At 41.2% G+C, this 14,607-nt stretch overlaps 1 protein-coding gene across 1 annotated transcript in view; it reads right to left on the bottom strand.

Moving 5' to 3' along the window:
- Positions 1 to 14,607, bottom strand: part of cables2b (Cdk5 and Abl enzyme substrate 2b) — a 61,282-nt gene that overhangs the window by 28,526 nt on the left and 18,149 nt on the right. The gene's annotated exons all lie outside the window — the stretch shown is intronic.

Below are 14,607 nucleotides of genomic sequence, written 5' to 3' on the forward strand. Positions count from 1 at the left end.
TGTTTAGATTTTCTATGTTTGTAGCTGGATTGTTCATGAGGTGCGCTGCTGGAATATAAATACAGTGTGGTTGTTCATTAGGCCACTATGTCACAGTGCCACAGACGGAGCATCAGAACAGAAGGCACAGTGAAAGTGAAACTTAACCATTCAGTCTGCTGGGTCTAAAAGTTTGCTTTCACTCTCCTCTGCGGCAGCTGCTCCTCTCATCCGTTGATCTAATCTGATCAGCTCTGATTGGATCAACTGATCAATTATCCACCCTGCAGCTCAAACTCCACAAACTGCTGCTGAGGAAAAGAAGAACTCATGATGGCACTCGGCTTGTGGTGCTCAACACAACAGCAATGTTTATTTTCCAGAAAACATGACCCGGTTACTCACGATAATCCACAGACCTTGTTGTGAGCAGTTTCATATAGGAACTATTTTCTTTCTACCAAACTACACCGGCCAACTGTATCACCACATAGAAGGAGGCGTGCATCTACTGCTAGCTCAGTAAATGGTTATTTTATATACTATTAAATTATTATTTTATTTACAGCTCAGTCAAGGAAGACGTCATTAATATTTACATCAATCCTCTCGTCCATGAGTAGATGTACGCTTCCTTCTGCGCAGTGATACGGTTGGCAGGTGTGGCTGGATAGACAGAAAATAGTTCCTACATCAAACTGCTCACAACAAGCTCTGTGGATTATATTGAGTAACCAGGTCATGATTTCTGGAAAGAGACATTGATGAGTTGAGTTTTTCAAATGTATGTTTTTGGCACTTTGAGCACCACCAGCGGAGAGTCATCTGGTTCTATTAAAACAGAGAGAAGGCAGACATCTCTACGGCTGATATCTCCAACACTCAGCAACTCACACCAAAACAACCTAGATTGATAAGTAGCACTAAAGGTAAGAGGAAAAATACTGATTTTGGGGTGAACTGTCCCTTTGAGCAAACAGAAAAAAGCTTCATTAAAATCAACACACACACACACATGCCACTTTCTCCTGTTGACAAATAAAATGGAATAATGCTCAAATTAAATGAAGATCATTTTTGTAGGGAATTTAGTCCTTTATGTGATTAAAAAGAAATGCTGTGTTTTGCATCTTTTTGTTTCCAAGCTGTACAAACAATTTGCTGAGGCTGCGTGTGTGTCTAATTGTGTGTGTGTCTCTCTGTGACTGTCTGCTGAAGGTCGGGTTATGAGCCAGGTTGTGCCGCTAGGTCGACCTTGTGGATTAAAACAACAGGCCTCGACATGAAAGCAGGCCAAGGAGCTCAACTCGCTGACATCACGACAGTTAGATAACATTACAACATCAGCATAGAGTCTCTCTCACACACACACACGGTGCCGCCACACACTAAAATTCCACGTTATGTGCAGCGTGCATTATTAAATCCACACTCTCACATTTCTATATAGGGCGCATGCATAATCTCATGACACATAAAGACAGAGGGCTCATTCTCCACACAGCTCCTCAGCACATTTAGGCCAACATCCATGAACACCACACACAAACAGATGTTTCTCCAGTACTGTAAACGCATACACAAAACCATCTCTGTGACCCACCAAATAGATTCGTCCCTAATCAGACACTTTGCTTTGATTTCTTTTTTTTTTGCCGGGGAACCAGAACACTAAGACCTTCTGCTAAGAACAGAACTGTTACACAACTGTAACACACACACATACCGTACATACATGGACACACATATGCTCATACACATCCATACAGAGACACACGCAAAGACATACACACACAGAGCATCTGTCACTGTGTTTTTTTATGGCTGACCTGGTGATTGCACACCACATGGAGTTTAAATCCACACGCGCATTACAACTTTCTACTGTCAGTCCTCAGTACTCTGAGCAAGTAAGTGAAGCAGATGTTTGAGCTGTGAGAGTGTGTGTGTGTATGTGTGTGTGTGTGTGTGTGAGAGAGAGAGAGAGTGTGTGTGTGTGTGATGCAGCAGTAACATCTGGACGGTTAGATGCGTTTCCTCGTTCAGTCACGTTGACTTTAAGGCTTTAACAGGATGATTGGCCCTCTTCCTGTCTTTTAACAGTTTACCCAAAAAACACAACTCATACATTTCTCGCTCAATCTAATGTCCAAGTGAGACACACATTTTAGGTTTTTGACTCCACATAACAATTCGCTATAATCACAATATGTGACATAACAGTTGTGTCATGATTCAATACATTTTCAGTCAAGCAACACTAAGGGTAACTGAGATAGACGATGATAAGAGAGATAAAACTACACCAGAAGCCAGATGATTGGCTGATTGACAGTGATCACATCAGCATATCTAAATCAGTGGTTCCCAACAGGTAGGTCCCGAGTTCATTCTGAATGGACCACAAGTGACTCGCAAACATGTCTAGTACACTTACTTTTTAGTACAGTGTATTTCTGGCACAGAACTTTATTTTGAAGTGGCATCCCCTGATGTAAAGTGAGCAACTAACAGACAGCTACGTCACAGAGACAGCAAACTAGCTCGACGACACGGCCAAACACTAGTATGATGCTGACACCAGTTTAGGCTCATGCACTTCACATTTCTGTGACAAACCTTCATTGCTCAGTGTGCTACATCCAGCACTCCAGTACAGGACAGAGCTAGGGATGCACCAATCTACTGGCCATACACTACACTGATATCGGACAATTTTTGCCTTGCTCAAAGATGACTGTTGTCAATGAACAGTTGACAAAGGCTGCACTGAGTTATATTATAGGGCATTCAAGCTCTATTCCGTAAAAATAAGTATTGGGCAAAAAATAAGGGAACACTTAATGGTCACAGTATAACAGCAAGTCAGTTAAACTTCAGAGATATCAATGTGTCCATTTAGGAAACACAAGTGATTGTGAATCAGTTTCAGCTGCTTTGGTGCAAATCAAAGTGACAACAGGTGCAATGGAGAGGCAAAAGCAAGACAACTCCTAGAAAGGGAATGGTTTTACATGTGGTGTCCACAGACAGCTGCTCTCTCCTTATCCTTCCTGACTGAGTCTTCTCTAGTTGTGTCTTCTGCTAGTGTCCTCGTCACTAGTGGTAGCACGAGGCCCAATCAGGTTGCACAGGTAGTCCAGCTCCTCCTGGATGGCACATCCATACTTCCGGTAAAATTCACAAAAGTTGGATCAGCCTGTGATTTTAATTTTTTACTTTGATTTTCGGAGTCTTTTTAAATCCAGCCCTCAGTGGGTTGATGATTTTGGTTTCCATTGACCGTTGATATGTCATTTTGCTTTCAACAAATTATACAGTGTATATCAGTAAAGATTTTCAACATGAATAATTCATTCATCAAGATCTGACGTGTGTTTAAAGTGTGTTCAAGTGTAATCTTGTAAAATGTAGTATTTGGCAAGAAACTTGAATAAATACAGTTGTCTGAAGGAGAAATTTGTTGACTTTTTCCCAGAATTGGAAAAGGTTGTTTCACTAATGCGTATGATTGAATTAGTTCTCAAAGATAGTACAATGAAGGGCTGAAAGACTTTTAAACATTCTGCTCAGTTATGTTATTCTTTTTAAGGAAGATTTCTTTGTTTCCATGGCACAAAATGGGGAACAACTAACTACAACAAAACAAAAACAAACAAAACATCAGTATCAGCCCAGAATATCACAATCTGTGCATCCATCAACATAACCTCAGTAACCCCCACCCTCATCAACTGGCAATCAGCTGTCTCCATCAGTCTCAGCAGTGTTATTTCCCAGATACAGAGCAACAAAAGTCCTGATTCTCTGTGGTTCATTGTCAGCATTGTGAGGAATAAATGTGCTGATAGAAACCGAGTACAGCATCAACTTCTGCCCTACGTCCAGCAAGTCTAAAAGTTACAACTGTTCCAGTAAAGACGTTGATCAGTCAGCATCTCCTGAATAAAAATAAAGATTAAAAATAGCTCTGCTGTCACTTCTCCAGTATTATTAAACCAAAGAGCCTATTTCTAATGACTATCTTTGGTACCTAGTGTAACAACAGTCACATGATGGAATCTTCTCAGCGTTCCATTTCCACGGGAACCATCACTCTGCAGCATTCCCGAATGTTGTGGAATGTTGTGGAATGTTTGCATTGTGTGGGAATGGAAAGAGCCCATTGGCCAACTTTGACACTGTCAACCAAAAAAAAAAAAAAGACAACCCCCGGCAGATGATGATGCTGGTGGAAATCATGATGATGGTAGTTGTTGATGTTTAAGATAAAGACAAATAAGCCCACAGGGGTCAACAGTGACACATTCAGGGTCACATGTTTCATCCTTCTTACAGCCAGCACACAGGTTTCTGCTGAAGCCACAGACAGTGCTGCAACTCGACCTTCTACATAGCAACTTTAATGAGTTTTTTTCTTCAGGTTGTGCAACTGTTCTAACATTAGCAAGTAGTAACAGACAGCTGGGTGTTTGAAATGCTTCCATAAAATACCTTGGTGTTGTTCCTGATGGCAAAAGTTTATTTTTTTGCTTTGAGAAATATGAGCATGTTTCTCTAAGAACATCTGTTTTGTATTTAAGCAAAAGGAGCCAACCTTTGAAAAATGCTGTCCAAACCCAAGTGGTCACATGAGACCTTTGCCATTAAAAAAACTCACTTCGTCCAAATAATGACTTAAATGATATGATTTGATTTAAGAATAAGTTAACAACACTACAAATCCAACAAGACATTCAATGTCGACTTCAGGTAGCCTACTTGTACCTAACACAGCCCCATTTAGAAGTTTAAATGGCTCAATAATGAGGAGCTTATAAAATGCTGCTGAAATGACAGTGTCAAAGTCCATCCATCCATTTTCATCCGCTTATCCGAGGCCGGGTCGCGGGGGCAGCTGGCCGAGCAAAGCACCCCAGACATCCCTCTCCCTGGCAACTCTTTCCAGCTCCTCCTGGGGGACCCCAAAAACTTCCCAGGCCAGACGAGATATGTAATCCCTCCAGCGTGTTCTGGGTCTGCCCCGGGGCCTCCTACCAGTGGGACGTGCCCGGAACACCTCCAGCAGGAGGCACCCAGGAGGATCCTGATCAGATGCCCGAACCACCTCAACTGACCCCTTTCGACGGGAAGGAGCAGCGGCTCTACTCCGAGTTCTCTCCAGATGTCTGAGCTCCTCACCCTATCTCTAAGGCAGAGCCCAGACACCCCACGGAGGAAACTCATTTCCACCCCTTGTATCTGTGACCTCATTCTTTCGGTCACTACCCAGAGTTCATGACGATAGGTGAGGGTTGGGACGTAGATGGACCAGTAAATCGAAAGCTTTGCTTTCTGGCTCAGCTCCCTCTTCACCACGACGGAGCGGCGCAGCGCCTGCATCACTACAGAAGCCACACCGACCCGCTGATCTATCTCATGCTTCATTCTACCCTCACTCGTGAACAAGACCTCAATATACTTGAACCCCCTCGCTTGAGGCAGTAACTCTCCCCCAACCCCAAAGTCCTCCCGTTGATATTGGCAGCTACCAATAACAACAAGGACTTAAGGGTATACTCTGCAGGACTTGCCAGCGAAAGTGAAAGTAAAAGCAAAACCCCAAACCTGGTTAAACAATATAAAATAGAGGGCAACGTGAAACTGTTGAGCTGGTTTGCCTGTGATAACGGATTTAAACCAAGTCTGAATTACCATAACTTCAGAATTTGGGTGTATCAAAATCTGAGAGAATGTAAAGCCTTCTCTACTATGTACATCAAGACAAAATGGGAGAGGGAATTGAACTGAAGAATGGCTTAATACGTGCAAAATGCAACCCACCACTACAAACTCAAAGACATGGAGGGAGTTTGGGTGGAAAGATTTAATCAGCTACTTCATTACATCTAAGATAAAGAGTAGAACAACTGGGACACAACAACCATGTTGGCCAGTGTGTGGGAATAGAGAGGCAAACCACACACATATTCTTTGGGAAAGTCACAAGCTATGCCAATTCTGGGAAAATGTGAATGTTACATTCAAAGAAATTCTGGGATATGCAACACCTAATAACTGCAAAGTTATGTACCTTGGAAATATAAATGATGTGTCATGGATTAAGATAGATATTTGGCCAAGATATTACAAGCAAGAAGACAATAACAAGTAAAAGACTGAATCTCCTACTATAGAACAATGGTTGGAATTTATAAGAGAGATGTGTGCTATGGAAAAAATGACCTATTGGCTTAGATGATTTATGACACAGTGGAAAAGACATCTGGATTAACTGATACATAAATTTCGAGATACTGGATATATATACACTTCTAGTGGGTCATAAGTGATGTTTGATCGGGATTACTTCTGTACGAGTCTATACATTGTTTTTAGAGGAAATCCTGCATAGTGTGTCTTTAACATAATGTTTGGCTGAACCACAATTAAACTCCCACAGGATGATCAAGACGTTCTTCACAGTGACTGATAAGTTTATGATAGGAAACGCTACGCTGCCACAATAAACATCCTTGTTATCTTAAATGATTTTCTCAGCTCGGAGGCTTCTGTTAGGAAAGCGCTGCAGTCGTAAACACCAACAATATGTGGATAAGAGGGCGGCAGCTGACGCCAGTGCTCTCCCAGTCTGTCTAAATCTGTCCCAGTATCTGAGCAGTGGATCTGCAGCGTCATTATTACAAGTCTGACCAGTGGCCCATTTCCATGAGAACCAGTCTGCTACCTCTCTCTGGGATGTTGTGGAAAGTTTCCATTCTGTGGGAATGGAAAAATCCAGTCTGCTGTTTCCCTCGCTGCTGAGGATGATGATGGTGATGATGGTGATCGGTGCACAGATAACCCACTTTTAGAGTTGGAAAGATTTACTAAGTAAATGACATTAAAACAACAAAGCTTTTCTACACTTCAGTCACATTAGGGTTTGGCTGATGCCCTTATCCACAGAAGCTTACGATGTTTGACCATCTGAATATATTTCTCTTGCTATCTAGCAACAAATGAAAGACTGAATGGAAGAAAACAGCAGGTCATATGTCGAAACGTCAGGGTGTGTACAGACACTTACATTCCATGATTTTAAATACATCTTCAAGAAAATCTTTAACCAAATTTAAGGAATTGTCTTTTTCTACATATAAAGGTGAGTAGCATACAGTTAGTCCTGTGCAAATGTAGAGGTTTTATGCAGGAATATGGTTATCAGCGTGAGTAAGGTTCATCTACATTTAGCCTACAGGTAAGGGGAAGTACAAATAAAAACACAGTATTGGATTCAGTGATTCGTTTGAAGCTTTGAAACGTCAGATATTTGGACTTTCACACAGAAGAGCTTGACTCATTTTGACAAAAACATGGATAAATAAAATTTGATAAAAGGTTTGTGGTAATTAAGTCCTCGCAAATTCAAATTTAAGATTGCTTAATGACTTTTAAGGCTTAATATCTATAAAAAAAAATAAGGATAGCATTAGTTCAGGCAGGACACGATGTCAAGCTCAGCTCACATCCCAGCTATATCAGCTGATCTCAAGCAGCCCAATCAACTGAGGGAGCAGCTGATTGACGTTAGGGAGTCAGCTGATAGATCACATGATTCCTTTCTATGCAACCAATTGGTGAATCTCATTCAGGGCGCCCTATTTAAACTGCTCTGGCCTGCCTACTGTTGCTGCTTCCTCTGCAAGCTGCTTTACAACCTGCCTCCACCCCAGCTCCTCCTTTTCATGCTGTGTCTGACTTATCAATGTCATTTCTGTTTGTCATTGATGCTGATCTGTTCTGCTCCTGTGGGGTCCTTACTGCTGCTCTCCCTGCCTTAGGCTTTCCATGTAGGCGCATGGAAGGGCAGGGAGGTTTGCTCTCTCTGCCTTAGGCTTTCCTCGTTTGCGCATGGAAGGGCAGACAGGTCCCAGAACAGAGCCATACCACCAAGTATAATACTGCAAATGGAAATCAAGTTTTCCTTGACTAAATTGGTAATGACTGAAACACAGTTATAGCAAAAATACCTTAAAATTATTAAAAGTATTTGCGTGTCTACTTCATAAACAGCCTAGTTTTATGAAAAGACCACTTCTCCACTGGTGAAATACTTCTTCAATGCATTCATAGTTCTAATCACATAAAATATATCTAATTCTGAAAAGGGCCGTTTTGTATGCGTAAGTACTTTTGATACTTTGAGTATATTGTGACGCAGATACTTCTACTCTGTGGTATTGCTACTTCAACTTAGGTGAAAGATCTGAGTACTTCCTCTGCCACTGATTAATAGTATTAGATTAAATATTAACCTTTTGAAACCTGGAGTGACATCACATTTCTTGTGCTGCTTTAGACGCGTTTTGCAAGTATTTAAATCTTTGAATCCTAAGCAAATTGGTGCAGTAACTTTAAAAAAACATGTGAAAAAAGGCAGAGAGCAACTTGGTAAGAAATGTTCCACAAAGTGCAAAAAAAAAATTGAATTAATACAATTATTTAAGAAAAAAAAAATCTAGGGAAAAATGATATTTATAATTATTATTACATTTTAAAATTATGTTACAGAATTATTTGAATTTTTAAGCACTATTTCCAGTAATTTCTATTTATTTATTATATTTTTATTTCCCCTTTTTAAAAAAAAATAAATTTCTTGTTTTTAATTCTTTTCTTTTTTACTCTTGATAATTTATTGAGGCATTTCTTCTTTTGAGGCTCACTGCCTTCCTCCCATGTTTTAAAAAAAAATCAAGACATTTGCACAGGTCTTAAAGGGTTAAGGAGCGCCTACTGTACGTTTCAGAATGGCAGTATGATGTGAAATTCAAACTGCAATGACCTTCAAACATCAACAACAGCTCTGTGAAATCACACAGGAAACAGTGACTCTGCATGTCGGGGCCCAGAGCCAGCTGCAAGCCTGTTTTTGGGGACTGCGGTGATGGATATGACAGGGACGCAGAGTCACTTTATTCAGTCTGAGTCACGAACAACACCACAGTCACACTAATAATAGCTGGTGTTGTTTTAGCTTAAAATAAACTAGTGAAAACACAATCTGTCAAAACACTATGATTAAAATAGTATAAAAACATTCATTGGACTTTTTATTGTGTTCTTTTTTGACCTCGTCCTTTTTAACATCCTGTTTCTTTTCTCTCTGTTCACTTGCTGCCATGTCTGTCGCTGGCTTATGCTTCATATAAATCATCATTTCTCTCTTTCTTTCAGTCCATCTAACTGTCTCTACTCTAATTCTGTAATTCTCAATGTGTGCATTAAAACAGGTGACTGCAGGTGTAATTTGTGTCTCTTGTTATCTTCACCTTCCTTCTCATCTGCCACAGTATAACTGCAAATCTGTCACTACGACTTAGCAAAGGGTCAATTCTCCAGAATCTGCAGGGCTTGTTTCATGTTGATGGTATGGATCTCACTTCCACTCCTAACAAATCACACCACAAATGTATTCTTAACAACTTTCATTTTGTAATTTTGCCCCTTTAAATTTAAAAACAGCATCTTTACCAGCTGGACAAATAAAGAAAATCAAACCTCCAAGTTAAATTCACTGTAAATGCATGATGTGTATGCACCTCGTTATCATCTTCCTACATTCATCTCTCCCTGCTGAGCTGCTGACCAGACTGAACCAATGAACAGTCTGTCACTGCACTACAAAGACAACGTCAGATTATCCAGAAAGTCTATGAAACAGCTATAATCTTCGCAGTGCCACTTTTAACTCTTCACTCATATCTTTTCCCTATCATCTTCATCTCTCCCTTCCTTTATTGCTCCAAAAATATCTGCTTTTATTCCAGAATGAAAGAGTTTATGATAGGCATGACAGTTTTTAGACAGATACCTTTAAATTTCTTCCACACTTTTACCACACATTTCAACAGACACTAAAAATTCAAAACTAAAACTAAAAATTCAGACTGGGTCCTTTTACTTGTAGCGACAGTGAAGGATGATCTGCACAATGACTGAGCCTATATCCAAAAAAGGTCCTGTGGCTATCACGGCAAACACATGTGAGCCAGGAAATAGCTTCAATCAATTTAATCCAAGATGCAAATAAAGGCAAATTCCTATCTGACTTGCACAGTGCTGTTCTCTTCACACTGACTGCGGGGTGGTGTCGCACTAAATAAAGTTCTGCTCTGACTGTCCTGCTGCGTCCTAATTTGTCCTCGGGGATCAATGATATTTGCTCTTGTTGTATCTTGATGAGCGAGCTGACAGCTGCTTCGTCCTCACATACAGCTCCTACTGATCAGAGGCAGAGTGGGTTAGCTTAGAATAGACTCTGCGCACACACACACACACACACACACACACACACCACTGGCTTACATCAGCACACACTGGCTTAATCTGCCTCTGCAGACCTCTTGCTGTTTTTTGTCTGTAGGGACAGGAATCAATATTAATTCTTAAGGTCGACCACCGTGTTTGTTTTAAACAACACAGCTGAATGTGTTGTTTCAGTTGCAAACTTTTGCAAACAAAATACTGGTCCTGTCTACAGCATTTAAATCATCCTCCATGTTTTAAAGTGTGTTTGTAGTCAGTTGGACCCATCGTCAGACTTGTTCCACCATTCAACTACAGCCCAGTTCAGGCCAATGATTTGCGATGAGACGAAACCGTTTTAAAACGCTGCAGAGACAAGTAGCAGCGGTGTGAACTGGCCGGTCTGAGCTCAACTCAAGCCGGCTGATGGTGTCACGTGCAGCTCAGCTGGTCAAATCAAAGGCAGCTGGTGTTAGATCATAAAGCTTGTCACCTGTTTCTACAGCCAATCAGCTTGTAGTGAAGTCTGCTGGTCAGGTCAAAATGATCGCAGATGATGGCATTTTCAGGCAGGTGCTCCCTTACCGCTGAGCCCTCCGTTTTCATCCTCACAGTGTTGGACAGTGGGTCGCTGCTGCTGCTCACTGTGTGCTTATGCCCCCTCACACACACACACACACATTTCCATTGACTGATTAAATGGCACTGGATATTCACATTATTGTGGCATACTCATTTTGAGCACAGTCCATCTGATGCTCTTTTTGTTTCTGTTTTTCACAGTTTCATCACGACTACAAATGCAGCTGTAGCCAGTATCTCACTGTCACTATCCTTATTCATATTTTAAGAAGCTACAAATTATATTCAGCCGCAAAATAAGCTTGAAAAGCTGCACATCAGAAGAGAAGTACAGAGAGTTGTTGCATAGAGATGATACACAGTCTCATCTAGTTGCATTGGTGTGAACCAGCAGATTTTTAGGACGTTGCAGAATGGTGCATTGCGTAGTTGCATGTTGTAACACGTGTTGTCGTGAATATTTGGTCTGAACTGGGCTTTACTGCTGACAGAACCTGAAGCATCAGTACTGTTGCTACGATTACCTGCCATTTAATACACACCGATCAGCCAAAATATTGAAACCAGTGACAGGTGAAGTGGATAACATTTATCATCTTGTTGCAATGCATTGTTCTGGGAAATCTTGGGTTTCACATTCATGAGGATGCACCCTAACACGCACCACTCACTTAAACACTGTTATGGACCAAGTATGCCCCCCATGGCAGTGGCACTCCCCCATGGCAGTGTCCCCATCAGTGTGGCAGGATTCAGATTCATCCTGCCACACTGCAAAACCGCTCAGGAGTGTCCCAAGGAATGTGACAAAGAGTTCAAGGGCCTCGATCTGCCCTCCAAAGTCCCCAGATCTGATCTGATCAAGCATTGGTGGGACTGTCCCATGAGACAGCGGACACTGTGCGGAATAAGCTCCAGTTTTCACCAAAACTAAGTTCAGAGTTTGGCCAATTTCTGCCACGTTGGCTGTCAGTTAATATGCAGTTTTAAGGAGGTCATAATGTCTGATTAATTGCCTGAAAGGTCAACAATCAGGCTCTCAGACAATCAGTTGAATTTTAGTCTGCTGTCAAAAGACGTGTGATAAGCTTGTTCTGGTATTACTGGAGTAATATATTTTATGTCAGGGCTACAGTCTGTTGATGTCGCTGGATGGTCGACTGATCTGTACAATGTGAGCATAAAAGTTGCAGGTTCTGACTGTACAGGAAGGACGATTAAAATTTGTAGTGTGACTTCACAAAATGTACAAGATTGATAAAACCTGCCTCGTCTGCTCGGCTTTAAACAGTTCCACACAGAGAGGGCTTCAGGGAGGTACATGATTGTAGTGCTCCCTCACCCTCACTGTTTCTTTACCCCCCCTCACCCCACACACACACACACACACACACACACACACACACACACACACNTGAGCAGCACACACATACACACCCAGAGACAAATACACACACACACACACACACACACACACACACACACACACATACATACACACACACACACAGTTGTGTGTCTTACATCACCAGATTAACAGACTGCTGCTTCTTCTTCTGCATGATTTACTTAAAAATTCATCCTTCATTTCTTATCCCTCCTTTTCTCCCCGTCCTCATCTTCACATTTATTTCTTCCTGACAACACTACGAACACTAACTACACATTCACTGCTGATGTTGTTGGTTTTGGTGCTTTTGCCTGGTTAGTACGGTTTGTTTAGGCTGGTGTGAAACAACCAGACCAAGAGCACTTGAAAATGAGCATCTAATGACAGCGGGGTTTTCCGCACATTCATTTATCTGTGGTGGCCAAACACAGTATCAACACCTGGTGCCTCAAACTGATTTCCTGTTTTTGGAGCTGGACGTTTATCAGTAGCACTGTTGGAACACTGTTCGGTTATTTATTGCACCACGTTCTCGGGGCGCAGAGTGTACTCTGGGCAAAGATGGAGCAGCAGAATGTCAGGCGCAGTAAAATAAAAACATTACTGTTCATTGATCTGGTTCTTAAAATGTGCATTCACTCTCTGCACAGGGTTCGAATAAAAAATTAAATACCACCCGGCAAACGCAAAATGTGGCGAGTACATCTTGGAAGGCTATCCACCACACTGGGGGGTAAATGTTTGTACCGAAATAGCCATGTAATAAAAAAACTATGCTGAGAGTTAGGGACGCACAACAACATCGGCACGTCATTAGCATCAGCCGATATTGGCTTAAAAATGACCTAATCAACCAACATGCTTTTTCTTATTGTGCACAACCGATAAATATTACATACATTGAAATTTATGCCTGAATTTTATGAGGTTAATTCCATTACAAAAGCGAGAGGGAGGTAGTTTCTTGCAACTCTAGAATTAAGACAAAAATATTCACAAACGAAAAAACACTTCCGGTTGCTGATAAGTAGTGTTTAACTTTTGATTTAACACTAAAAATTAAAACCCTTGGCGTGCACTGCATCACAAGCAGACAGATGCGCAACTCAGAGCAGCATGTGTCACTGACACCAGACTCAGAGCGCAGCGGACCAGTGGAAAATGTCACCATCAGCATATCATTTTACATCAGTAAAATCTATTTNAACTTTTTTAGGCATTTCATACAACAATCAGACCAGATGACTTCTTTACTCAGCCTAATGGGGTTAGTGTTGCGTTCAAGGTCCCCCCAAAAAAACGGGAGGAAAAAAAAGGGCCGAATATTCGATTTTTTTTCCCCCACAATCGAATCCCGTGCCATCGAACAAAGCTTCGAAGCTTCGAATTTTTTGGGTCAGCCCTAGTCATAGTCACACACACACACAGACACACAGACAGACACACACACACACACACACACACGTGTCTAAAAGGTGTCACAAAACTGACCTTCTCTACCACTCCTAGTTTTGCTGCACTGTACAGGACATTGACTGACCTGCTAATCACTTGCCACCAGTCTGCTGCTAGCTAGCATTGCGCCCACATATATGACGGTAATAAAATAACATGGAGGCCCTGTAGTTAAACCACGATGGCAAACTCTTTATTGCCTCCCACGTTGTCAGTAGCAGCGTATATATTACTTCTTCCATTCTTACCTTTCACAATAAAAGCCCTAGACATATACACTGCATCACTGCTTATTCACATACTGATGTTGTGGTGATGAGTCTTTCAATATATTATAATCATTTTGCTTCAGATTTTGCTCTGACCTCTTCTTTAAGATTATAATCATATCATAATGTGCTGAAACAAATGTACATGTGACACAAAAAGGCAACTTATTATTTCGGCTGGTAAAAAAAACAAAACAGCATGCTTGATTGGCAGATTTTTTTATCCACCAGCCCACTTTGGCCGGTGAGTCAAAAAGTTAATTTTGGACACTGACACTGCAGCAGCTGCTCCTCTCTCGTCCATCAATCCAATCAGATCGGATCGACTGATCAGTCATTCACACCACTAATCAAATGCCACAAAGTGCTGCTGAAGAAAAATAAATTTACGAAGAGCTTCGCTTGTGCTGTGTTCAAGGACTGGCAAAAAGTTCTTTATTTAGAAAGGGGACAAAAATGATACAAGAAGAACAAATAAAAAACCCGGAAAAAATTAAACCAATTCAAGCTAATGCACCAGACCGGACCAGCAAAACCTGATATCGACTCTACTGACCATTTCATCTGTTCCACACACTAAACACTATTTAACTCAGCTTTATTTGTGATGTAAAAAGTAGTTTTGCTTTTAGCTAATGATTT

The sequence above is a fragment of the Epinephelus moara genome, chromosome 16 (genome assembly GCF_006386435.1).
Source record: "Epinephelus moara isolate mb chromosome 16, YSFRI_EMoa_1.0, whole genome shotgun sequence".
NCBI lineage: Eukaryota > Metazoa > Chordata > Actinopteri > Perciformes > Serranidae > Epinephelus > Epinephelus moara.